This window comes from Trachypithecus francoisi, unplaced genomic scaffold (assembly GCF_009764315.1).
Source record: "Trachypithecus francoisi isolate TF-2019V2 unplaced genomic scaffold, Tfra_2.0 Lachesis_group0, whole genome shotgun sequence".
NCBI lineage: Eukaryota > Metazoa > Chordata > Mammalia > Primates > Cercopithecidae > Trachypithecus > Trachypithecus francoisi.
This window is the reverse complement of record NW_022681453.1, coordinates 152824511-152849182: the sequence shown is the minus strand read 5'-3', so window position 1 is coordinate 152849182 and position 24672 is coordinate 152824511. Positions and strand designations below refer to the sequence as shown.

The 24672-nt window shown below is 45.0% G+C and overlaps 1 protein-coding gene across 2 annotated transcripts in view; it reads left to right on the top strand.

The window, feature by feature from the left end:
- PXYLP1 (2-phosphoxylose phosphatase 1) overlaps nucleotides 1-24672 on the top strand; it is a 71358-nt gene that overhangs the window by 4730 nt on the left and 41956 nt on the right. Inside the window, exon 1 of one of the 2 annotated variants that reach the window (XM_033212482.1) lies at nucleotides 22395-22641. The exons of the other annotated variant lie outside the window; for it this stretch is intronic. The gene's annotated coding sequence lies outside the window, so the exon portion shown is untranslated. Of the gene's footprint in view, nucleotides 1-22394; nucleotides 22642-24672 lie in introns of those variants that run through there. 2 annotated transcript variants of the gene reach the window in all.

Genomic DNA, 24672 nt, shown 5'->3' with positions numbered 1-24672 from the left:
TCATTCCCTTGGCCGAGTCATCTGTGCATGCATCTGCCCCTCCCTCCATTGGTAGAACTCCCTCTGAGTTGTGTATTCTGGGGAGGAGGAAAGTTTGGGGGAACTCAAACATCTAGTAGTAGAGACTGTAGTAACTTTAAAATTCTCTTTGTATTTGCAAAATCATTTCCCCAATTTACACATTCATGTTTCAGTTTTCAGGGCATCCTTTTGTCACCTGCTTGCCACCCTTTGTGCCCCCGGGTGTGACCAACTTCCTTAGAAAGAGCTGTAATCAATAGCATATTAATTAAAAAGCATATTAAGATGAAAATGATTGCACCTGGTTTTGATACTCCCACTCTCTCCCCTTTCCTCCTTCACTTCTGTTTGTGGTTACAGCCATCATTTACATTAAAGTTACAAATCATTTTGAATACTATTTGTCCCACCCCTCAATTATTCAGAGACATTTGTCTTTTCAACCAAGAAAACCACAGCTTACTTTCCTAGGCTTACCTCATTCTTGGATCCAACACCAACCTTCAGGCCTTCAGAGATATAGCAGTATCATTTTGAACTTTTTAACTGTAAAATAAAATGAAGCTCTTACTTGCTAAGTTTGTCCTCTGCAGACATAGGAGAATCTAGTTAGAATTAAACATTTACTGTCTCGTTAAGGCTTTGTGCTTCTAAAATGAAAGTGGCAGTTGAATTACCGTAAAGTTAGTAAAGTTGTAGCACGAATTTTTGGAAGCTCAGAAATAATAATGGAAGGACTTACAGAAATGATTAAGCTTAAATATCATTAAAACATGGAGAGATATAAATATGAACTATCTTGAAAGTATAGAAAGTTTGGCAAGTATAGAATAATAAGTATAGAATTTTTATGCAAGTTATTATATTATTAGGATCATGCATTATTTTTATACAGTACCTTACTGTATAAAAAAGCAACTTTGTCCATGATCTCATTTGATCCAGTAAGCCTGCGATCTGCTTAGAGATGGGAAGAAAGGGACCTTGGGATTGTTAAAAGGCTACCTCTAGAATTCAGATCCCTTAAGCAGAGAAATACTATATAAACCTAGATATTCCTGCCCACAGTTGCTTGATAACTGAATGTGGTTATATAGTTTTTTGATAATTGTAGGTGGTCCTATTCTTAGGGGTAAAAGTAAGTGTTGGTTTTCTCTAAAATTTTCTGCAAGTCAAACAAACAAAAACTGTATATGTAGTACCCAGAAACCTGGACGGACTTTGCAAGGTTTGTGGATGTCAGCGGTTCTCTGCTGATCACTTCCTAATACTAGAGTACCTGAGTTGGTTGTGTATTCAGCACAGTGCAGTGATTGAGTGTGTACCTTCAGAGGCCAAATTGACTTTAAACCCTGGATCTACCATTACTAGTGATACACCCTTGAGCAAGTTACTTCTCTGGGCCAGTTTCCTTATTTATAAAATTTGGGTGGTGATAATAATACCTACTTCATGGTACTGTTGTGAAACTGAAATATAATAATACATGATGAGGGCTTAGAAAAGCACCTACCACATGCTACATGTTTTAAAAATGTTAGCTGCTGTTCCTATTCATTCGTTTCTTAAAATTACCTTTTAGGCGCCAAATGACTGCACTGAGATGATGGATACAGGATGATGGTCTCTGTCCTCATGGAACAGAGGACATTATACTTCAGTTTGCGGTGAAGGACATGAATGGCGGTGCAGACTAATTTCCAGGCACTTGCTCACTTACGGCCATGAGAGGCTGTGAAAGAGCTGACCATGGGGTGGTGACCTTGCCAGCTCTTTGAAACAGGCACTCATTTTGACTTGTCTGTGTCTGACACATGCTGGTTGTTTTAACTGTCACTCTTGGCCACAGGTTGTTAGTGGGAAGCATGATAAAAGATCCTAGATCTGTTTATTCACCTGGTTTTGCCCGCACTATTTTTGGTCCTGGTTGACAGAATGCTGCCCTGGCTACTATTTTGGACTGGACTGGCTCTTCAGCAGCCCCAGAAACCTTTGGTACTATCAGAGACCCAGTTATCTTAGCAAGAAATGGCACAGCTGCTCCTGAGAGGAGGTAGGGGACTAGCCAGAGGCAGGAAGCCAGAACACCGCATTTCCTGTGTCTGCCGTAGCTAGAAACTTCTTGACCCAAAGAAACTATGTTGACGGGCATGGGTTTGCTAACTGGTGCTGGAAAGGGAAGTCCTTCCTCCTCAGACCTCGCTTCGCTTGCTCTGTGCATCCTACAGAGAGGCCCCAGCATGGCAGCCTGCCCGACTAGCACCTGCCAGCACGGAGCTGGCACAGCCTCCAGCAATCGGCTGTCGACCAGAAAATCCTTCTGTGATTGCTGCTTCAGGAACTCGAGTGCTTCTCTGCCTCATTTGAGCGTGATTAGCCCAGCTTGTACTCTACATACACTGGAATACTTCATACCGATAAGTCAGCAGTCAGATTGGAAAACCAGTCATCAGTTATCTTAGTGGCAACCAGCTTATTTTTATTTATTTTAAACTATGGTTGACCCTTGAACAACTCAGGGGTTAGGAGCACTGATGGTGCCCCGCCATGGCCCCCACAGTTGAAAATCCAAGTATAACTTTTAAATCCCCAGCATCGTAACTATACATAGCCTACTCGGCCAGAAGCCTTATTGATAATGTAGTCAGTTAACACGTATTTTGTATGTTGTATATATTATATGTTGTATATATACAATAAGCTAGAGAAAAGAAAATGTTATTAAGAAAATCATAAGGAAGAGAAAACATTTCCTATTCATTAAGTGGAAGTGGATCATCATAAAGGTTTCATCCTCATTGTCTTCACATTGAGTAGGCTGAGAAGGAGGAAGAGGAGGGGTTGGTCTTGCTGTCTCCGGGGTGGCAGAGGTGGAAGAGAACCTACATGTAAGTCAACCTGCTCAGTTCAAATCCATGTTGTTCAAGCGTAGACCTATGTCCTGGAATTTTAAATGAAGTTTTGTCTTAAAAAAAAAAAAAAATACTTGCCCCACACTTGTAAAACAAAGAAACAGCAGATAATGCCAATCTTTTGTATGTAGGGAGATTTAAGGTAAAAGGGGGAAAACCCTTTCTCTGTTTTACAAATGGCTCCCCAGGTGCTCTGACTTCTCTGGTCATGATCAGCTCTTGATTTCCCAGACTGGAACCTCTTTTGTCACCAAATTGTGTGTCTCCGTTGCAGTCCCTAATGGAAACACAGACCTGAAAAATCAAAGCTTGGGCATTTATGGTCAAAGGTCATGGCATGGATGGTTGATTTTTTTGGCTGTCTTCAAAGTGAAAAATCATCATCTTCTTTGAGAAAGAAAGTATATTTTGGGAGGTGGCTAACGTCAGCAGGCAGGAAGATCTAAGCAAGGCTGTCTCATCCTCGGTTCACATAATTTCTAGCATTGCTAAGTTAGCAGCATATGATTTTTTTTCTCCTCTTGTGCATCTTGCTCTAATGACTGCTGATTATCTTGAAACAGCTGCATTAATTGATGGTGTTTAACGACTCTACTTACACTAAGTAATCGCAGTTGGCTTGGCTGAGGATCTCGAGTTCTTTTTACTTGCTTTTTAGCTTGAGAAGTGTTTATTTACTCTGTGTGCCGAATGCCAGAAGGGGAGTTGGGAATGCCTCACCTCAGTGCCAGCCCACTGCCCAGTGCTCACACTGTCCTGGGACATCATCATGGGCCACCATAGCATCCGTTCCCAGTGTATTCTGATTGTCTGCTCATGGGCCTGTCTTCCAGCTTGATAGGGAGCCCCTAGAAAGCAGGGGCCATACCCAGCTCATCTCTAAAGCTTTGGCCTGTAGCACAAGGACTGGCGTGAAACAGGGCTCAATAAAATTTGGGTGAATGAATGATGAGTGGTTGCAAAAGATATCAGTTATGAAAGTGTCTGGCTGAAAGTAGCAGGAAGCCCTGCCTCAGTGGCTTCAGCAAATAGGGGTTTGTTTTTGTCATGTAACAAAATGCATGGAGATAGGTGATTGCTGGTGTTGGTTTCAGCAGCTGACATCTGTCTATACTGACACTTGTGTTACTCTCTTGGCCTTTCCTTCATGATGGCAAAAAACACCAGCAGACCAGACTTCCCCTGACATTTCATGGCCAGAACTGTATCACATGGGCTGCCCCCAGTTAAACGAGCCATGTGAGTGTGTAGCGGGGCACACTGAGGAAGGCTCCCTGCTTAAGCAAACCAAGTATGTTTAATGGTTCAAATATGGTAGGCATTCACTTTTTGCTCACACGCAGTCCAAAATGGCCATTTCTGATTGGGGCTCTCCTCCAAGAGGAGATTCAGGGACTCAGGCTCTCAAGGCTGCCATGCTCCTTTGCCTCAGTCAGCTGAAGAGGAAGGAACATGGAGGATGGTGTGTGGGAGGATTTTGTGGGCCAGGCTCAGAGGTGCTGAACTACTAGCCCTGACATTCCACTGGCCAGGGCTCAGTCACGTGAGCATACCTTCCGAGGGGAGGAAATGTGGTCCAGCCACATGCCCGGGAGGGAGAGGAGATGGGTATCACAATTAGCTGACAGTCTCTGCTACACTCTCTGCCCCCTCCCCCTCCAAAAAATCAGGATTCTCTTAGCAAGAAAGAATGAGTGGATATTGAGGGGCAAGTAGGGGTGTTTTCTTTAGAAGGAAATGCTGTACTAAGAGGCTCCAGCCAAGAGTCGTCTTCATTCCCAGGAGATCATCTGTTCTATATCCCTGCTTCTGTTCCTACCTTTCGGAACTGGGCCAGATGACTCAGTAGGACAGTGGGAGGCCCTCATTATCCCCCTGTCTTGACACAGGGCATGTTCTTAACAGCTTTGTGGGAATGTGTCCTAGTTGATTCACATCAGCAGTAGGAGGTTACCCCAGAGGAAATGGTCTTCAGTCCCCCAAGGCCAGACGAGCCTATGAGAGCTCCATTTTTTCAAGTACCCCTGCCCACCCAACCTTCCAAAGCTTCTCTTCCTCTCTAGCCCCCGCCCCAGCCCACATCTGGAGGGGAGGAGAGGACACAGCAAAGAGTGACCTGATTCCCATCTAATTCATTAAAAAGTGTTTTCCCACTACTTCCTGCTAGTTTTCCTCAGTAATAATTGATGAGTGATATATTGATATACTGGGGTGTAGTGCTTTATTCTTGTTTAGTTGGTTGTAGGTTTCTGTGATGGGGCTACTCCATCCACAGCATTCTTCCTGGTGCTCACCCTTCCTTTTTCCCACCCTCCCTCCCTTCCCCTACATACCTGTTGAGCACTGTTGCTTGCTCTGCTGTCTGTCCACCCAGCCCTGGGGAAGGCGGGCAAGGAAGCTGACATGAGTCTGTCGTGTTGATGAGTAGAGTGGGAGGGGTAGGCTCTGAGGGCTGTGGTTGCCCAGTATTGGAGGATGTCACCCAGCCTTGGGGTCGGGGAAGGCTTCCAGGAGGTGGTGCTTGAGCTGAGTTTAAGGATAAACAGGAGTTAACCAGGTCAAGAAGGCATCTGGGCCAAGAGAGTGGAATGGGCACAGACATTGAGTTCTGAAAAGGGGGAACAGCCAGTCAACTGTGCCAGAGTTGGGCGGGATGGTGTGGCCATTCACCCATCCAACACTGCTGTGCCATGGGGCTTGGCCTTACAGGGTCTTACAGGTAGAAAAGGACCAGCCCCTGTGGAACTCATGGGCTGGCTGTGAGAGGGGATGAGTCTGCAGAGGAGTTTGGGCCAGAATCTGAACAGGGCTTGGCTGCTGTCCCAGACTGTGCTCTAAAGGGTCTGCTGCTGGAGGCTGAGTAGGAGAGGTGCCCCATCACTTGTGCCATCACCTCTTGTGCCCCATCCCTCTGTGTCTGATTCTTGACTGGTCCTTTGCCCGGGCATTACTCAGGCTATAAAAATAGAGGCTGACACCAGAACTCCAGCATGTAGTTGGTGAAGAAAGCTAAAGTTGTCATTACATATCAAGATACTTGCCAGGGAGATTTTTGATGGAGCACTTTCTTGGATCCCTGAGGATGAGGTTCTAAAGTTGGTTTATAGTTTTTTTTCTCCCATGGACTGATACCAATGCTTCTGGCCACTCACTTGGGATATGTACTGGTTGTGCTTGTTACTCACCCCCGCCCCAGGCTCATACATGCCCTCAGGGACACATTGCAACGAATACTCAACCCTGAAATCCACCAAATGAGAGCTCACCTTGCCACAGATTGGCCTGATTAGAGGGATTGAGTCCTCTCCATGGGGCCCGGTGGAGGCTGGCGTGCAGTCCATCAGGTGTTCGTGTCCCATATAAGGCAGGACACCCTGGCCCGAAAAAGGAACTTTCAGCACTGCCTGAGAAGGTAAGGGTTCTGATAGCTCTGTGCTTTCTTTCCCTAAGGAAATGAGGGCTGAGCCAGGGTTTAGCAAAACTGTCAGCTGCCTTGATTGTGATGAATGGTTCCAAGGGTGGTTTCCTTCATTCTCCCTCCCAGCCCTGTTTATTAAGGTGGACTAGAGACAGTGCTGGCGGGGTGGGGCACAGAGAGATGAACCATCATGCTAGTCTAAGCCAAGGGCTGAATGAACTGCACTTTGCTTCGAGGTGGGTTAATCTATATTCGTGGACAGAGACTGAATAGTTTGATGCTGTTTATTGGATGCCTTCTTGGTCCAAGTGCCGCAGGGAATGCAAATAATAATGAGAAGGAAATCATGACTGTCTTATGTTTTCCAGGATGGATCTCATCTAATCCTCTCCATGCTCCCCGAGGCAGGCAGCAATATTACACTCCACTAGAATGGAAGCTCCATGAGGGCAGGAATTTGGGGCTGATTTGGTCACTTCGAATCGCCAGCTTCTATAACTATCCTTGGCATAGAGCAGATGCTCAGTAAATATCTGAAAGAATGAATGAATGAATGAATTACCATTTGCAGGTGAAGGCACTGCAGCTCAGGGAGATTAAATACCTTGCCCAAGCTGTTAGGTGGTAGAGTAAAAGGCCTGGTCTCAGTGCCAGGGAGGGACCATGAGCTGTGACTTGGGGACCCCAACCCTACTGCCCCTGGAATGAGGGCTACTTCTAGGATAGCAGTGTAGGAGGGCTGGAGCCTGCCTGGTCTGGTCGTCTGAACACAGCACAGTCTTTGCAAAACCCACCAGTTGTATGATGATAGAACCACAAGCGCCCAAATGTCAGGACCTGGGGGTTGGAGGGTGTCTTCCTGCTGCCAGTGCCATGCTGTAACTCGGGGTGATATGCAGGCTGTATCTATCAGCAGCTTGAGAGTGACATTTCAAGAATACCACCTTCATCCAGTCAGGCATGTGCTGAGAAACTTTCAGTGGCTCCCTACTCCTACAAGAACATAGTCTGGCTCCAGCCCTCCTCCACCCTGTTCACTGGTGAGTCACTGCATAAGGCCTGTCATCCACAGTACGGTGGCATGGGGGTGGGCTTTGCAGCCTGCCTCTGTACCATTTATCCTCACATCAGGCACGCCCACTGACATCCTCCCTGCCTTTTAGGTTAGCAGTTTCTGCCTCTTTCATGCAGCCGTCTCACTGATCATCCCAGCATAGAGTCCCCCACCCCTCAGGTGCCTGTAGCCTTTGTCTGTCTGTACAGTGCATTTCCTAAGGATGTTCTTGGAACCCTGGGTTCTGCAGGTAGATGGGGCTGCTACTAAGTGGGGCACAAGACTCCTCCCAGTCCACCTAGGCACCTCCACTGCTACCTGAATTCCACATCAGATTCCATGTTGTGATGAGTTTTGGAAGAGGATAGTGTTTTAAAACCACTGGCCTCTATAATTTATCATGTGCCTGCCTTGTGAAATACTGCTTAACTGCATTGTTTAAAAGTAATTTAAATTTAAATATGTTTTGCAGTACTTCTTTTTTCTGATTTTTAAAAGTAATACAAGTTTGTTTTAAGAAAATTTAGAAAACGCAGAAATATATGTGAGAAAATAAGCCTGCCAGGATTCCTACTTACTTAAGGAGTGGTGAGCCAATCTTCTGTCTTATAATTTGTTTGTTTTAAAGAAAATTTAGATTACTTGTCAGTGCAGCTATAACCACTCATAATATTTAGGACACATTTTCTCTTTTTCTCTTTTTAATGTTTTTCCTTGTTTTTTTTTTTTTTGTTACTTTTACAAATAGCAATTATTTAAATTCATTTTTTTAAATAGCACAGATTCAAATTCTAAAGTGTACAGTAAAAAGTCTTGCTCCCACCCCTGCTTCAAGCCATTCAGCCCAGCCGGTACATGCTATATCATAGCTTGTCTTTTTGACTTAACAATATAATGTTTTCCTCTGTCATTACTAACCTTTTTTTGTTGTTGTTATTTGCACCCAACATACTATAAAATCAAAGCATTAAAATATATGAGTAAATATTGAAAATTCTTCCTACTTCACAATAGAGATGACACTGTTAATTTGAGCAGCCATCTCCGCTAGACCTTTTTCTGTAAATGTATGTTTTCTGAAAATGTACATATATATATTGGGATATGTGAGCGTTGGTTTTACCTAAGTGAGATTACACTGTATCTAGCATGCTGCTACTTTTGTTTTCTGTCTTTTGTTTTTAACTTGGCAATATTTCTAGGAGGTTTGTCTGTCCATACCTAAGCCCGCTTCTTTCTTTTTTTAAGGCTGAATCGTGTTCCACTATTTGGACAAACTGTGATTTTCCAACTCTTTCCCCATGGATGAACATTTCAGTTATTTTCACATTTTTATAATGACTCCTAATGCTGCTTTGTACATGGGTGGTAACATTTTTGTAAGATAGAAACCTGGAATACAAATTCTTGGGGCAAAAGATGTGCATGTTTATTGTTTTGATGGAGACCACCATTTCCCCTTCACAGATACCATTCTAATTAATCCTTTTACCAGCAGTGTATGAAAGAACGCACCCCCCTGAGACTAACTAACATTCAAGAGAGGTGAGAGGTGAATTTTTTTTGGCCAATCTGAAAGATAAGAAATGCCACTAACTCCTTTTTTTCTTTTGTTGAGACGGAGTTTTGCACTTTGGTGCAGGCTGGAGTGAAGTGGTGCAATCTTGGCTCACTGATCCTCCACCCTCAGGGTTCAAGCGATTCTCCTGCCTCAGCCTCCCAAGTAGCTGAGATTATAGGTACCTGCCACCAAGCCAGCTAATTTTTGTATTTTTAGTAGAGACAGGAGTCTCTACTAAATATAGCCTTGTCATGTTGGCCAGGCTGGTCTTGAACTCCTGACTTCAGGTAATCCACCTGCCTCAGCCTCCCAAAGTGCTATGATTACAGGTGTAAGCCACCACACCTGGCCGTCAGCTCATTTTTAAATGTTTATTTCTTTCCATCCTGGCTTTCCAAACATATACACAACTATCCATATTGATTAGAATCGTGCCATGCCTTGTACTCTATCCTTTTTTCCTTTCACATTAGGTCAGGGACTTTTTATCTGGTCATCGCATTCTCTCCAAAAGCTCAGTTATTCAGGGTTGCTGGCCTGTTGAGCTATTGCAGATAACCTGGAGTGTTTTTTATTTTAGTTTATTTATGTCCTTGATCTTCAAAGATCCTGGGAATGACAAGTCATAGAAAATAAAGCAGAAGAAACACCTCCTGCAGAGAACTGGCACAAGGAGTGTCCAGTAGACAAGCACTAAATGAAAATCAGAATTAGATATTTGCTCAGGGGCTCATCACTTAGGTATTTGGCAGGGAGGTCCCTAAAATATCACCATAAGCTCTTGTTATATATGGATATTGTATATTCTGTATTATATGTTAAGCTTGACCTGTTCCATGTGTTCTGCTATGAAAAGTACACAGCTTTGCTGTTGTTGTTTGGATAGAGAGATTATGATGGTTTCGGAGCATTTAATGTCAGTGGAAACATCCAAGAGTCAGTGTGGTGTGATGGAAATAGCATTGAACTGGAAAGTCAGGAGAGCTGGCTTCAGACTCTAGTTCTTCCCCCGACTGACCAAGTAAACCTGGAGAAGACACTTAACCTTTTGGGTCACCTGTGGTCTGTGTGGCAAGGATGACCTGGGTGTAATGGGTTTGGAAAGCTTGGTGGAGGATAGGCTAGCAGTTAGAGGTCAATTCCAGCTTAACATTAAAAGAGAGCTCTCTAAGAATTGGCACTTTCTAATAATGAGACTGGCTGTATGTTGCCAGTTTTCAGAAATGTTCTGACAGGCGGTCAGTCAGCTCTCTGCAAACAGACAGACACTATTCCTACTGTCATGTCGCTTAGGGTCAGTCGCAGGAGACAGCCAGCTAGCCAGGAATTTCCCCATGGTCGTATGATTACATAATGACAGTGCTGAGAAGTGTCATGGAGGAGAAATACCGGGTGACTTGAGAGTGAGACAGGGTGCTAAACAAGGCGGGCGAGTTGAAGGGCAGCCTCTCTGAGAAAGTGATCTTGGAGCTGGGATCCAGGGCATGGTCAGCAGTCAACAAGGTGAGAAAGTGAAGGCACAGAGGAAAGGCAGCATGCTGGCTGGAGGCAGGTGGAGGGATTGCTACTGGCTGTAGTGAGTCTCTCCTCCATTCATTCATCTGTTCATTCATACATCCATTCACTCTCTCAACAAATATTGGTTAAGCGCCTGCTCTGGACCAGGCAGTGTTCTTGGCCCTGGGGATATACGTATAGGGAGCAAGACTGACAAAGTTCCCAGCCTCATGGAGCTCAGTGTTGCCACATAGCAAATCATTCCCAAACTTGGTGCCTTAAAACAGCCGTCATTTTACACTTATCCTCGTAGTCTGGAGGTAGACCGGGCCCAGCCAACTGTTTCTCATGCATGTGTCTCACACAGTTATTCAGGCAGTAACTGGTCTCATTCTCTGTGTTTTTGAGCACTTCAGCCTTGGCTTCAAACCCACTACCTGTCTCAGCTCACCAGATTCCTCCCAGAAAGGCAGTCCAGTGGCCTTGTGTGCTGGCTCCAGCATGCTCCTTGGGGTCTTACCTCCCTCCCATGCCTCAGGCAGCTCCAAGAATAACAGGTTTCTCCACCTCAGGTTCATTCTTGGGCAGCAGGAGTGATGCCCTTTTGTCATTCCAGGTACCTGCCTATCTGACCCAGGCCTGAGGTCCCCAGTGAGCAAGGCTCTTCTGTGGGGCTGAGAGATATCTGGGTCCAGGAGAGGCATAGTATGAGGGCTTGAGGTGAGGCTGCGCTGGTAGGTGGGGCCATGGAGGCCATGGGCAGTATTTGGTTGACATCCCTGGAGCATTACAGGAAACCCCTAAAAGACCAGAGATCTGATGACTCCCTAATGGGAAGATTACAGAAGACAGTCCTTCTTGGAAAACAAGATTTGTATTACATTTTAAAATTAATCCGTTAGAATGATTTGTCTTATAAAACAAGGCTTTCAGGTATGTCCCTGAAATGCATGTGTCCTCTAGGATTACTTGATCTCTAACTTAAAGAGAGGAAACGTGGATGTCCATCCTGATTCTATCAGTTATTTTATCACAATCAGTGATATGGCAGTCTGTGGTTCATTATCACAGAGGTGGTGTGCAGACTCAATGTTCTATAACCAAGAGTTCACATTCTACAACAAACAGTCCCACCACTGCAATTTCCTACAACACACAACAGTGCCCAAGCAGTACCTCCATGGGCCTTGTAAGAGAATTACAAAAACAAACTTCTAAATATTACAGTATAGCTTTTTGCCCTATTTGATAGACATATTAAGTAAGAAACTCCATCTAGAAACTGGATAATACAGAATAAGTACTTGCTCAGTTAGCTGCAGTTTGTGGAAACTGGTGTGTAAACAAGGATCGTGGCCACCCCCATTGCTTTTCATTCTCAAAATTACTTGTGTCAACCACTTTTGCTCCCAAATTTCTCATTAAGTTACATCAACCTGGAGTTATGTGTTTCATTACAACTTTTAGCTAAGCTGAATGAAAGCTTTGGAGCTTTTAAGAGTTTTGAGGGCAGGGCGCGGTGGCTCAAGCCTGTAATCCCAGCACTTTGGGAGGCCGAGACGGGCGGATCACTAGGTCAGGAGATCGAGACCATCCTGGGTAACACGGTGAAACCCCGTCTCTACTAAAAATACAAAAAAAAAACTAGCCGGGCGAGGTGGCGGGCGCCTGTAGTCCCAGCTACTTGGAAGGCTGAGGCAGGAGAATGGCGTAAACCCAGGAGGCGGAACTTGCAGTGAGCTGAGATCCGGTCACTGCACTCCAGCCTGGGCGACAGAGCGAGACTCTGTCTCAAAAAAAAAAAAAAAGAGTTTTGGTTTTGTTGTTGTTGTTTTATTTTGTTTTTGAGACGGAGTCCCACTCTGTCACCCAGGCTGGAGTGCAGTGGCGCAATGTTGGCTCACTGCAGCCTCCACCTCCCAGGTTCAAGCAATTCTCCTGCCTCAGTCTCCCAAGTTGCTGGAACTACAGGTGCTCACCACCACGCCCAGCTAATTTTTTTTTTTTTTTTTTTGGCATTTTTAGTAGAGACAGATTTTCACCATGTTGGTCAGGCTGGTCTCAAACTCCTGACCTCAAATGATCCACCTGCCCTGGCCTCAAAGTGCTGGGATGACAGGAGTGAGCCACTGAGCCCGGCCCCTTAAGAGTCTTATTACCTACTTTATCGGTGGGGAGCTGGGACTCGATGCAGTTCAGATTTCCTCCAAAGCTAAATGTCATAATTGTAGGTAACAGTGCCCTTAGCTCTATTTTTGTTCTACCTGTCACTTTATGAGTGCAAAGGAGCTATATATATGTGTGTATATATATGTGTGTGTATATATATGTGTGTCTGTATATATATGTGTGTGTATATATATGGAGAGAGAGAGAGAGAGAGAGAGAGTGTGTGTGTGTGTGTGTGTGTGTGTGTGTGTGTGTTTTGAGAGCCTGTTTTGGGATCTGAGTCAGAGAATCCTTGGATTTCAGCACATGGAGGGCTCCAAAAGGTCACCCACATCAGCCCCTCTATAGCATCACCAGCAGTGGCGACATATGCTTGGCCACCTCCATGGGCAGGAGGGCTCATTCTATACTGACACTGTCAACCTCCCACTAAGTGGGACAGCCATGTTCTCAGACTTCTAAGGATATAAAGTTCATGCCCACTGTCACTGGCAGTGATAATGAGCTACAGGGTTCCTGGTGCCCCACTCCTCTTCATGAATGAGTCGTAGAATGACCTGCCAGTGAGCACAGGGTCTTGCCAAAGCTCTGTAGGTAACTGTGATCCCAGCCCAAAAAGGCCTCGTTGGGCAAAACACCTCTCAGCGGCATACGTGAGTGCTCCATGCGTCCAGGAGTCCGTGTGTCCATCCAGAGCAAAATCCCATTCCTATATAATATTGTTAACACAGAAATGCAGGCCTTGGTAACCTGTGCTTTCGGGTGTGCCTGATTTACATTGCACAGCTATGAGTCTCAGGACTTTGTAAGCTTTTTTTTTTTCCTTTAAAAGTTTGACTTTTATCATTCAAACCTTTATTGTATGCCACTTGCACTTCCAGTCTTGCAGCCTGCCTGTTTAATCCTCTCGTGCTTTCTTTGACATTTTAAGAAACTTTTAATTGACACACTTTGCTTGCAAAATTTTTTTAAAAAACAGCTATATTTTTAAAGTGGCTTTGTGGTGAGTAAAATCATGCCAACTGCATGTTCTCCTTTCTTTATTGAGGTACTTAGAGCTGCTCTTGACATTCTAAAATAATAATGCCAGTCTCAGATGTAACTACTTTGAAACTTAAGAAAGAGCAAAGCAGTAACGTTGGATGGAACACAGACTTGTTCCAAAATGTCAAACAAATGATAATAATAACTGAAGAGTACATAAAAGTGAAAATCCTGGCTTGATGAATTAGTTATTTTAGTCTGTTCTGGCCCTGAGAAATGATCAGATGCCTTGACAAGTTTATCCTTTGTAGAGGTGGGGAAAAAAAAACCTCAAAGGAGAGAGTGGTTAGAACATGTAGTTCACAAAAGAAAAAAAAAGTTTACTATTTCAGGGATTTAAAAATACAAAATCTGCAGATTATCAGCCTCAAATCCTTTTAGGAAAGAAATGGTAGGTAAATAATTAATGCTGCATATTTTAAAAACATGTAAAATATGAAACAAAAGGTCTGTTAGTGGAACACGTACAGTCCGTAGGCTGCAGGAGGCTGCTCTGCTGTTTGTCACTGCTGAATTACACCTGAGCAAACCAGCACTGATGTTTTGTAAACATATAATTATGACTGTATGTGTTTTGGTTACTGGATTTGAAAAGTTCTGGTACTGTCATCAGATGACCGTGTTTGAGAATACTCTTTTAGAATAATTGTGCATGTTGTCACACCTTCTCCAGTTGTGAGTTGTTGCAAACATCCCCTTGCTCACTTATTCCTAACAGAGCCCCGCCTCTATTCAGGCCTCTGCCTGTTCTATCCCTGCATGGGCCTCTGCCAGGAGATGCATCCTGATTGGTTCTACCCAGTCGTTGTGTCCATTCCCAGTGTCAGTGATTGGTTTGGGTGTGGGCACGTGACACACATCAGCCAGTGAGATGCGATGGGCAGCCTGGGGGAGGGGTTTCTGGGGAAGGCTTCTTTGCTTCTAATAGAGATGAACAGAGTTATCCCTTCTGCCTTCGCCCATGGCTGAGTATGGCTGTGATGCCTGGCAGTGTGGCTGCCAGCTTGTGACCCTGAGAGAAGCCAGCCTAGTAAGAGGACAGACATGGAAAGCTCTTGGCTTCCAATTGATGCTTGGAGTTGCTGAATCAACTAGCCTTGGAGCTGCTGTCCTAATACTATGGCTTGTCATGTGAGAATGTGGATGAGTCTCTTTGCTTAGGGTTTTCTGTTATCTGCAGCCAAGCCATCTTTATAGATACATGAATTATTTAAGATAAAACAAAAACTAAAGTGCAAAAAGAACAAAGGTGACCATGACAGTGGCTCATATCGTATCTAAGAGTGGCATTCAGCCTGGTCAGTGGTGAGATTTTCTGCCTAATGCAGCTTGTGAACGCCTGAGCACTTACTCATTACACCTCCAGAAGGGAGCCCCATGAAGAGTGCCAGCGTTCTGCTAACAGCAAGTTCTAGATCGGATATTGGTTTGTCTGCTTAAACAGAAGTGAAATAACAATGGATTAAAATGCTGTGAGATTAATTTCTGTCTCCCAAAATGATTTGAGCTGGAAGGCAATCAAGGAGTGGGTGGCCTTGGCCCTTGGGGACATCTAGGGTCCTTCTCTGTCATCCACTAGGATGTTGCTTCCATCTGCATGGTGAAAGTTGCTCCTCATCATGTCAGTGTTTCAGAGCCTGGAATAGGAGAAAAAAGGTCAGGATGGGCTGGGGCAGGCAGCCTCCTTTTGATCTGGATTGGCCTTATTATGTCCAATCACGACTCATTGGAAGAACTTGATCACAACACTACAAACAGTTACAAGGGAGTCTAGGAAATATTCTCTTTAGCTGGATGGTCATGTATCCAGCTAAAATCCAGAGGGCTCTGTTCATAAGAGGAAGGAAGGAATAGACACCTGTGGCTATTAGAAGCATCTGCCATATAGCGTGTCTGCTACAGTGAAGAAGAACGTGACAAGGGCAGATTGCTGGGTACCATTCTAAATGTGAAGCAAGGGTTTCAGCCACGCAGGCCAGCCTCCCTGAGCAGCTTGGGGCCTTTTGCCCCTCTGACCTGCCCTGGCCTCTCTTCAGGTCAACCAAGGGGTTTGAAGCAGATGATATTTAAAACCTCTTCAAACTCTGACTTTCTCTGGCATGGTCCAGTGGAGATTCTATTTCTAGAGTTGGGGAGAGGGAGCAAAGACAAGGGAGAAGTAGGGTAAGTAGCTCAAATGTGGCTGGTGGGTATTAAAACCATCAGCAAAATCACTGCTAATACTTACTAAGAGCTTATCAGAGGCTAGGCACTGTACCGTGTTCCTTATATATCTTAACGCTGTGAGTCCCTTCCTACACAACCTATGAAATGGGCCCCGTGATTGTTCTCACTTCGTAGATGGGGAAACTGTGGCTCATTCTCAGGTAGAGCAGGGCTCTAGACCCAGCCAGCTAACCGTTGGGCCCATGCACTTAACAACATATTGTGGGTATGACTGGGAAATGAGGTGGGATTTGTGGGGTGTGGCCAGATCACAACAGGTCCTTAAAGCAGGGCAAAGAGCATTGGGTTTGGTGCTGCCCTTTATTCAGGGCCTGCTTCAGGATCATTCTGCAGCACTGATCAGCACACCCCCTGTGTGAGTCCATTTTGTGTTGTAAAGGAATACCCAAGACTGGGTAATTTAAAAATAAAAGAAATTTATTTGGTTCACAGTTATGCAGGCTGTAAGAAGCGTAGTGCCAACATCTGCTTCTGCTGAGGCCTCAGGAAGCTTACGGTCATGGTGGAAGGCAAAGGGGGAGCCAGCGTATCACATGGTGAGAGCGTAAGCAAGAGAGAAAAGAGGAGGTCCCAGGCTTCTTATAACCAGCTCTCACATGAACTAACAGAGCTAGAGCTCACTCACCACCTAGAGGACAGCACCAAACCATTCATGAGGGATCCACTGCCATGACCCAAACACCTCCCACTAGGCCCCACCTACAGCACTGGGGATCACACGTCAACATGAGTTTTGGAGGGGACACACATCCAAACCATATCACCACCTCAGCTCCCCACTGGCTCCCCCCACAGCCAAGAGGTGGCTCTTGCCACTCCACATCACATCTGGGCATGACAGTGACACAGGTCAAATCACCCCTCACCACCCTAGGGTGGAAGACAGGCTGCTTTTCAGGAGGAGACCCCCCAGGTGAGAGAGGTGCCTGGGAGGGTCTGTGGTGCGGCAAAGTGCAGAATGTTCCAGGGGAGCCACTCCTCATGACTATTAAATATCCTTCAATATGTTGCCCCTGCTGAGAGGGGCAGGGAGGCCTCTGGGCCTGCTCCTGTCCAGTATTCCCCAAGGAGGCCAGGTGCTGGGAGGAGATAGGACCCTGGCCCTAGAAAATAAGGGCAGGTCCATGAAGTGGGCCTGTCTTTCAAGCTGGCCTGCCTGGTAGAGCGGATCCTGCAATCAGACCCCTCTTCCTGCTCCATCCTGCAGCTCAGTCAGCTTCGTGTCCAGAGGGCACTCCAGGGAGGGAGTAAGAATCAGTGAGTGTGTTGTTTGGTCCCACTGATGGTAGGACACCTTGAGATGAGTGGGGAAGCTGGCCTGGGTAGAGGGCTGTGGGTGCTGGGCCAGGCAAGCCCTCCCCTTGGAGAAGCAGACCCAGACATGGCAGGGGCGCCCCAGCTCCACCTGTGTGGCCTCTGAGCAGCCGGCTTTCTCTAGACACAACACTTCCCTGCGTGTATCAATGTTCGATGTATCATCTCCCTTTTCTGGCTCCTTTTACAACCCAATACTTCCCCACCACCTTTAACACCATCCCTTGAGTTCATTCTGTTTTCCTAAAATTCAGGCACAGATGCACCAACACCAAATTTCTCTTCGAGATTGAGTTCCGGCATTGCCACTTGAGAAAACCAATCTGCCGTATCCCAGCCTGGATGCAGTCTTCTTTCCTCCTGACAGCACTGGTTTGATAGAGCCCAGTGATCTGTTTACTCCCTACTTCCCTCACCGGACTCTACACTTCCTTTTTAAAAAAAAACTTCTTGAAACTTTTCTAAAAAAAACACCTTTAACTTCCGACATACACAGAAGCAGAGAGGGGCAGATAATGAACCCTCAAGGATCTGTCACCCTGCTTCAACTATTGTCACCATTTTGCCAATCTTATTTCATCTATTCCCCTTGACCTTTTTATCTCCTCTGGAATATATAGATTATATATATATATATATAATATATATATAATCTATATTATATATAACACATAATATGTATAACTAATATATTAGCTATGTATATTATATATAATATATAATCTATATTATATATACACATAATATGTATAACTAATATATTAGCTATGTATATTATATATAATATATATATAATTTTTTTTTCGAGATGAAGTTTCTCTTTGTCACCCAGGCTGGAATGCATGGCACGATCTCGGCTCACAGCAACCTCCACCTCCGGGGCTCAAGCGATTCTCATGCCTCAGCCTCCTGAATATCTGGGATTACAAGTGTATCCCACCATGCCCGGCTAATTTTTTGTATTTTTAGTAGAGATGTGGTTTTGCTATGTTGGCCAGGCTGGTCTTGAACTCCTGTCCTCAAGTGATCTGCCTGCCACAGCCTCCCAAAGTACTGGGATTACAGGCATGAGCCACCACTCCCGGCCCCTCTGGAATATTTTAAAGCAAGTCCTGAGTCTTGTATCATTTCTCCCATAAATACTTTAGTTCCTTTCAGCTGGGACCTTCCATATGACAAAAACTGTGTCCTGTATCCTGCATCCTGTGTTCTTACCACTTAGGATAGTGCCTGGCACCTACTGGCTCTCAGGAAATGTTATTTTGAATTGACAGAACGAATGAATGAGTGCGTGAACTGGCTTCAGCTTTTAGAAATGAGCCTGCAAATGAAGTGGAGAACTCTGGAATGTGAATAACTGCTGTGAACTCACAGCCCCTTCATCCCAGGTGCCTTCCTGAGGTTTCCAGGAGGCTCTGGAATCTGCCCATCTTCATCAGATGGGCAGATTCAAGGCTGATTTTTCTTAGGCAAGCATCTTTGATTTTGCAATTAAACTCCATTTTGATGTGACCTTGGAGAGGGAGAACTATTAAGATATGGCTTTTACCTTTGCTTGACTCATATTTTGTTCACAATTGCAGACTTGAAGGTTTTTTTTTTTAATTATAATGCTGTATTTACTTAGACCAAAATGATTCTGACCAAAAAAATCAACGTGTAGAATATATCTGAAACATTTTCTTTAATACTATATTTCTATTCTTGGTAATGGTATTTTAACTGCACAAATGAAAGGTAATTGTACATTTTCTTTCTAGCAGTTGTGGTCATGTTTAAAACCTTAAATTCTGTACGCTTTGAAGGAGAGCCTGGACCAGAGTTTATCACTAGATGTGGTGCTTTCAGCTCTTACAAGGTAAAAAATAGGCCAAGGCTTGGGCTCTGGAACTCTCTGGTGGAAGAATAGTAGCTTGTAAAAATGCCTTTGGCATGTTCTTTTTTTCCTTTTAATTCAGAAATGGTATTCATCATAATGTAATGGGAACTGCTTATTAACTAGTACTATATTTCAAAGTTGTATTCTAAAATCTTTTCTTTCACAGCTCAAACTTGTAATAAGGTTGAATTGAATTAGCTGGGTTTTCTGTTTTTTGTTTTGTTCTTCTGTTTCATCACGAATTCAGAGTAATAATTCAATTTCTAGGTTTAAGATATTTTTACCATTAGCCAGGTGTGGTGGCGGGTGCCTGTAGTCCCAGCTACTTGGGAGGCAAAGGCAGGAGAATGGCATGAACCTGGGAGGCAGAGCTTGCAGTGAGCCAAGATCGTGCCACTGCACTCCAGCCTGGGCGACCGAGCGAGACTCCGTCTCAAAAAAAAAAAAAAAAAAAAAAAAAGATATTTTTACCATATGGGTTTAGTACAGGGGACTGGAGCTGTGCTCAACAGACATGTGATGAAACAAACATAAAAAACATGTGATGAAAAAAACATAAAAAACAACTATTTTATGTTCAACCTTGACATAAACAGTCATTTACACGGAAGTATTTGTGTGAATTTGATTTGGTCATGATGTGATATTGAGCCAAGAGCATCTTTTCCACAGAAGGTGATGGGACTTGAGAGATGTTTGGAGATTAGAAGATGTGGGAGCTGTAATCCCATAGCATCTCACCCTGCCGATGCAGCAGGGACTCTTCCTGTGGATCTTATTTTTAGGGCTGTGAGGAAGCAGGCTGTGGGGGTTCTGCTCTGGGCTCAGAATCCTGGCTGTCGCCTGGCATGACTTGTATGAGTCTCACTGGGTGTCTTGAGGAGCTGCCGTAGACCCCAGGGGTAGACGCAGAGCTCCTATGGAAAGAAGTGCAGGAAGATGGCAGGAAGGAAACCAAGGACTGCGTGACTTCTTGAGTGGCTGCAGGAGCCTCCTACTTACATGGGGATGGAAATGGGGAAAGGGAGCTCTGGAAAACTCAGGCTAGAGATTGGACCACAGTGCCAGAAAGAGCCAGTTGACTGGTACCTCATCCTCTTGGGGTGGGGCCCAACAGAAGCTGAGGCAGATGTTCCAGGCTGGAAAACCTAGGGCAAGGCAGGGACACAACAGCTGAGTCAGCACCCGGGAAGGCTAACAGTGGCAGAGGAGCCATGAACATAGTTGCAGATATGGCTGCCTACCCTGATGGATGGGATAGGGCCAGTGAGTAGGGGAGGGGCCAGTGGCCAGGATTTGAAAGCAGAGCCGCAGCATGGAGCAGAAGCAATAGTTGAGGGAAAAGGGTGAATGCTTGTGTTTAGATTGTGGTATAGGTGTCTGTGTGGTTCATCCAGAGTGTGGATGTCAGGCATAGTACATATCTGCTCAACAGCAGGCCTCTGCCTGTTATGAGATTTGCTCCCCACCACCACCTGCTCTTTTGTCTCTTATCCTCAGTCTTATTTAAAAAGCAGGATCCTGCAGCTCAGAGAAGGGCAGCTCAGAGCTGCAGAAAATAAGCAGCAGAGCGAGGAATTGAACACAGATCTGCCCATTTCTGGAGCCTCGTCCTTTACACCACATGAGGGCTCCTTTCAGTCTCTTCCACTGAAGTATCCCCAGGAAAGAAACACCCACAGCAGCAGAACCATGCAGTCCACTTCCTCTGTTGGACACACACACATATGTACACACACATACACACACCCCTACTCCTTGGGGTCCTAGCTTCAGCTGCAAACTTCTTCAAATCCATGTGAATTTTGGATTCTGTCATCATTATTTAGCCATTTTAAAAAACCAAGACTAAAGTATGGTCATTATCTTCAAGTTTTCAAGTGAAATGGGCTCCAAAAGAAGGCATGTGTTTATCCTGGGGTTTGGTGTTCCTCTGGCCAGGCTGTGTACATACCCCTAGGGCTGTGATCATACCAGACTAGTCCCTAGCACAAGTGGAAATAACCAAAATGCTGACCATGGCAGAGGCTGTCAGAGGAGAGTCAGAAGTGGGAGGGTGCAGACCCCAGAGAGTACCAAGGGGAAACGGTGGATGTTCCCACTGTTCAGCAAATGAAAAGTCACAGATAGGTGGAGATGTCAGCAGTGCAGCCTAGAAGCAGTCAGGCAGTTACACGATCCCTGCCATCTGGTTAACCTAACATATTTAAATCTAAAACTAAATATAGCTTCTTTCCCAAAAAGCACTCCGCATATTAAAGAACATAGACAAGATGGAGATTTTCATGTCGTGCCTACAGATGAGGATATTGAGATCTAAATCCTGGCTTAGGATTTCCTGGTGAAGATGCAAGGCATTTCCTGTTTATTGTATCGGTTAGCTTTTGCTTTGTATGAAGCTCCCAAAACTTACTGGCTTAAAATAGCAACCATTATATTTGCTTGTAATTCTGGGGACTAGCCATGCAGTTCTTTTAGTCTGGGCAGACCACTGATAACCATCTGCTGGTGGCGTGGCTGGAGCAGGGTGGTCTGGGATGGCCTTATTCACAGGTGTGGTCACAGCAAACTGTCACTACAGTTTGTTTGAAGGGAGCATCAGCTGGGACTGCTTAACTTGGCTCCATGTGGTCTCTCATGCCCCAGCAGTCTGGCCTAGGGTCTTCATATGGTGGTATCAGTGTTGCAAAAGTAGCAAAGGAAGACAAGCCCCAATGCATAAGTACTTTTCAAGTCCCTGCTTGCAACACATTTGCTGTTGTCCCATGGCCAAAACAGGTTCCTCGGCCAAGCCAAAAGTCAGTATAGGAAAAGACTGGGTAAGCCCATGGATACAAAGGGCATGAAAAAATTGGGGGCTGTTACTGCAACAATTTACCATGCTATAAAACTGAGACTTATAGCAAGTAGCCACTGTTTCCACCGAATGCCTGCCTGAAGACAGCTCTAAACCATACAGTGGCTAATCCCGTCTGAAAAGGCAGTGTTGGCTGGGTGCAGTGGCTCACACCTGTAATCCCACCACTCTGGGAGGCTAAGGCAGGCAGATCACCTGAGGTCAGGAGTTCGAGACCAGCCTAGCCAATGTGGTGAAACCCTGTCTCTACTAAAAATACAAAAATTAGCCGGATGTGGTGGTAGGCACCTGTATTCCCACCTACTTGGGAGGCTGAGGCAGGAGAATCACTTGAACCCAGGACACGGAGGTTGCAGTGATCCAAGATCACACCACTGCACTTCAGCCTGGACTGTAAGAGCGAAACGCTGTCTCAAAAAGAAAAGAAAAAAGAAAGAAAGAAAGAAGAAAAGGTAGTATCAAGTGAGACCATAGGAAACATACTTAGCTGTTCTATTGGCCTCTCCCGCCAGTCAGGGAAGGGGAAATCCCTTAAGAGCATGGAAGCAGGAAGTGGTTGAGGGACAAGACCTGACCCAGCAACAGAAACAAGGCCCTGGCTTCCCACATGCAAATGCAGGGCAACCAGCAGGCAGGTCGGCCTCTGAGGTGATGGCACAAAAGACACCATGCGGCATCAGAAACCAGAGGTGAGTGATTCCCCAGGGCCAGCACAGTGGCTCCCCAGTCCCAGAGTGAGAGGCCTGAAGACAAGATTTGTGCCAGAGCTGCAGAGGGAGGGATGTGCAGGAGAACACGTGTACGTGTAGTACTGAGCTTGGGGCATGGAGGCACTGACTCTTGGTTAGGGATAGTCACTCATGGGACAGAAACATTTCCCTCAAACTCTTCCTGTCCATCTTGGGCCTGGGAGAATGGCTCCCACAAAGAAGGGTGGCAAGAAGAAGGGCCATTCCGCCATTAACCAGATAGTGACCTGAAAATACACCATCAATATTGACAAGCATATTCAAGAAGCATATTGAAGAAGAGGGTTCAAGAAGGTGCCTCTCTAGCACTCAGAGAGATTGAAGGGGAGGGGGACTTCAGATGTGCACATTGATACCAGGTTCAACAAAGCTATCTGGGCCAGAGGACTAAGGCACGTCCCATACCATCATGCGCGGCTATCCAGGAAACATAATGAGGATGAAGATTCAACAAACAAGCTCTATATCTGGTTACCTATGTACCTGTTACCACATTCAAAAATCTAGTCGATGTGGATGAGAACTAACTGCTGATTGTCAAATATGCCAAATAGAGTTATAAAACCACAAAATCAATAAATAAAATGAAATCGGGATCTGTTTGTTAACAAAGATGCTGGTTGCTGGACACACAGGCGCAAACATAAGGTGCAAGTGTATTTTCATCAGTCTGTTAGCAAATGTTCTCTTTTGGTAGAAAGTCTGACAGGTCCCTTAAACAAGTGGGTTTTCAAAGTCACCTTCTGGGCCCTTGGGGAGGAGGTGGGAGGCAAGGGGCTCTGGGAGTCTGGCTCCTGCTTCATTCCCAAAAGATGTGCTTTTCATAGTACAGCTTATTGAGATAGGATTCACCCCAGGTGTACAGCTCAATGGCTATATTCAGTTATATTCACAGTTATGCAACCCTCACACATTAGCAGATGAGCTTTTATCTGATTTTGTCTATCTGGTCTCTGAAGGAGATTATATTTGAATGGGGAAAAGATTCAAGTTTGAAATTACTGTTAAAATCTAACTGTAGTTTAAGAACCTTTCTTTTTTTTTTTGAGGCGGAGTCTCGCTCTGTCACCGGGACTGGAGTGCAGTGGCCAGATCTCAGCTCACTGCAAGCTCCGCCTCCCGGGTTCACGCCATTCTCCTGCCTCAGCCTCCCGAGTAGCTGAGACTACAGGCGCCCGCCACCTCGCCCGGCTAGTTTTTTTTTTGTATTTTTAGTAGAGACGGGGTTTCACCGTGTTAGCCAGGATGGTCTCGATCTCCTGACCTCGTGATCCGCCCGTCTCGGCCTCCCAAAGTGCTGGGATTACAGGCTTGAGCCACCGCGCCCGGCCTTAAGAACCTTTTCTAAAGACACTATGGTTTGCAAATTCTCTTTAAAATCCCAAAGAGACCCAGGAAATAAACTTGACTTCTAAAACTGATAGGGTAAAAGTTATAGTAATCATTCATTTTTTTTTTTTTTTTCCACAGAAGGGACTTTTAGGGCTTTATTCAGCTTTTTTAAAAAGTCCTTTTGCACACTTCTAATGTGGTTAGGGGAATTTTGAATAGGCAGGACGAGGCTTCCAGAAGACCCATGTATACAGCTGAAACAGGCTTAGTGGTTTGATGACAGGATGAATCAGGATGAAAGGTGGTCTCAATTAGGAGACAGAGCCAGTCAGTGTAGGAGCAAATCCTTTTGCACACCCAAACCATCCCCCAAGGCATTACTGTAGGACATGTTGCAAGGATTGTTGTTCAGATGAACAATTACAATTAAAGAAGACCAAGATCATTTCAACAGAATGTCCATCAAAAAAAGTTGAAGATTTAAAGGTTAAAGGTCACAGCAAGATGAGTCCATGTGAAGATTTCCCTCATTGTCCGGCACACAGTAAATACTCAGTAAACATCCTTTGTGTTTTTCCTTGAGAAGGTCATGTCTGTAAAATATCTCATTCCCTGTTGATGTCAGATAAACAAAGCATT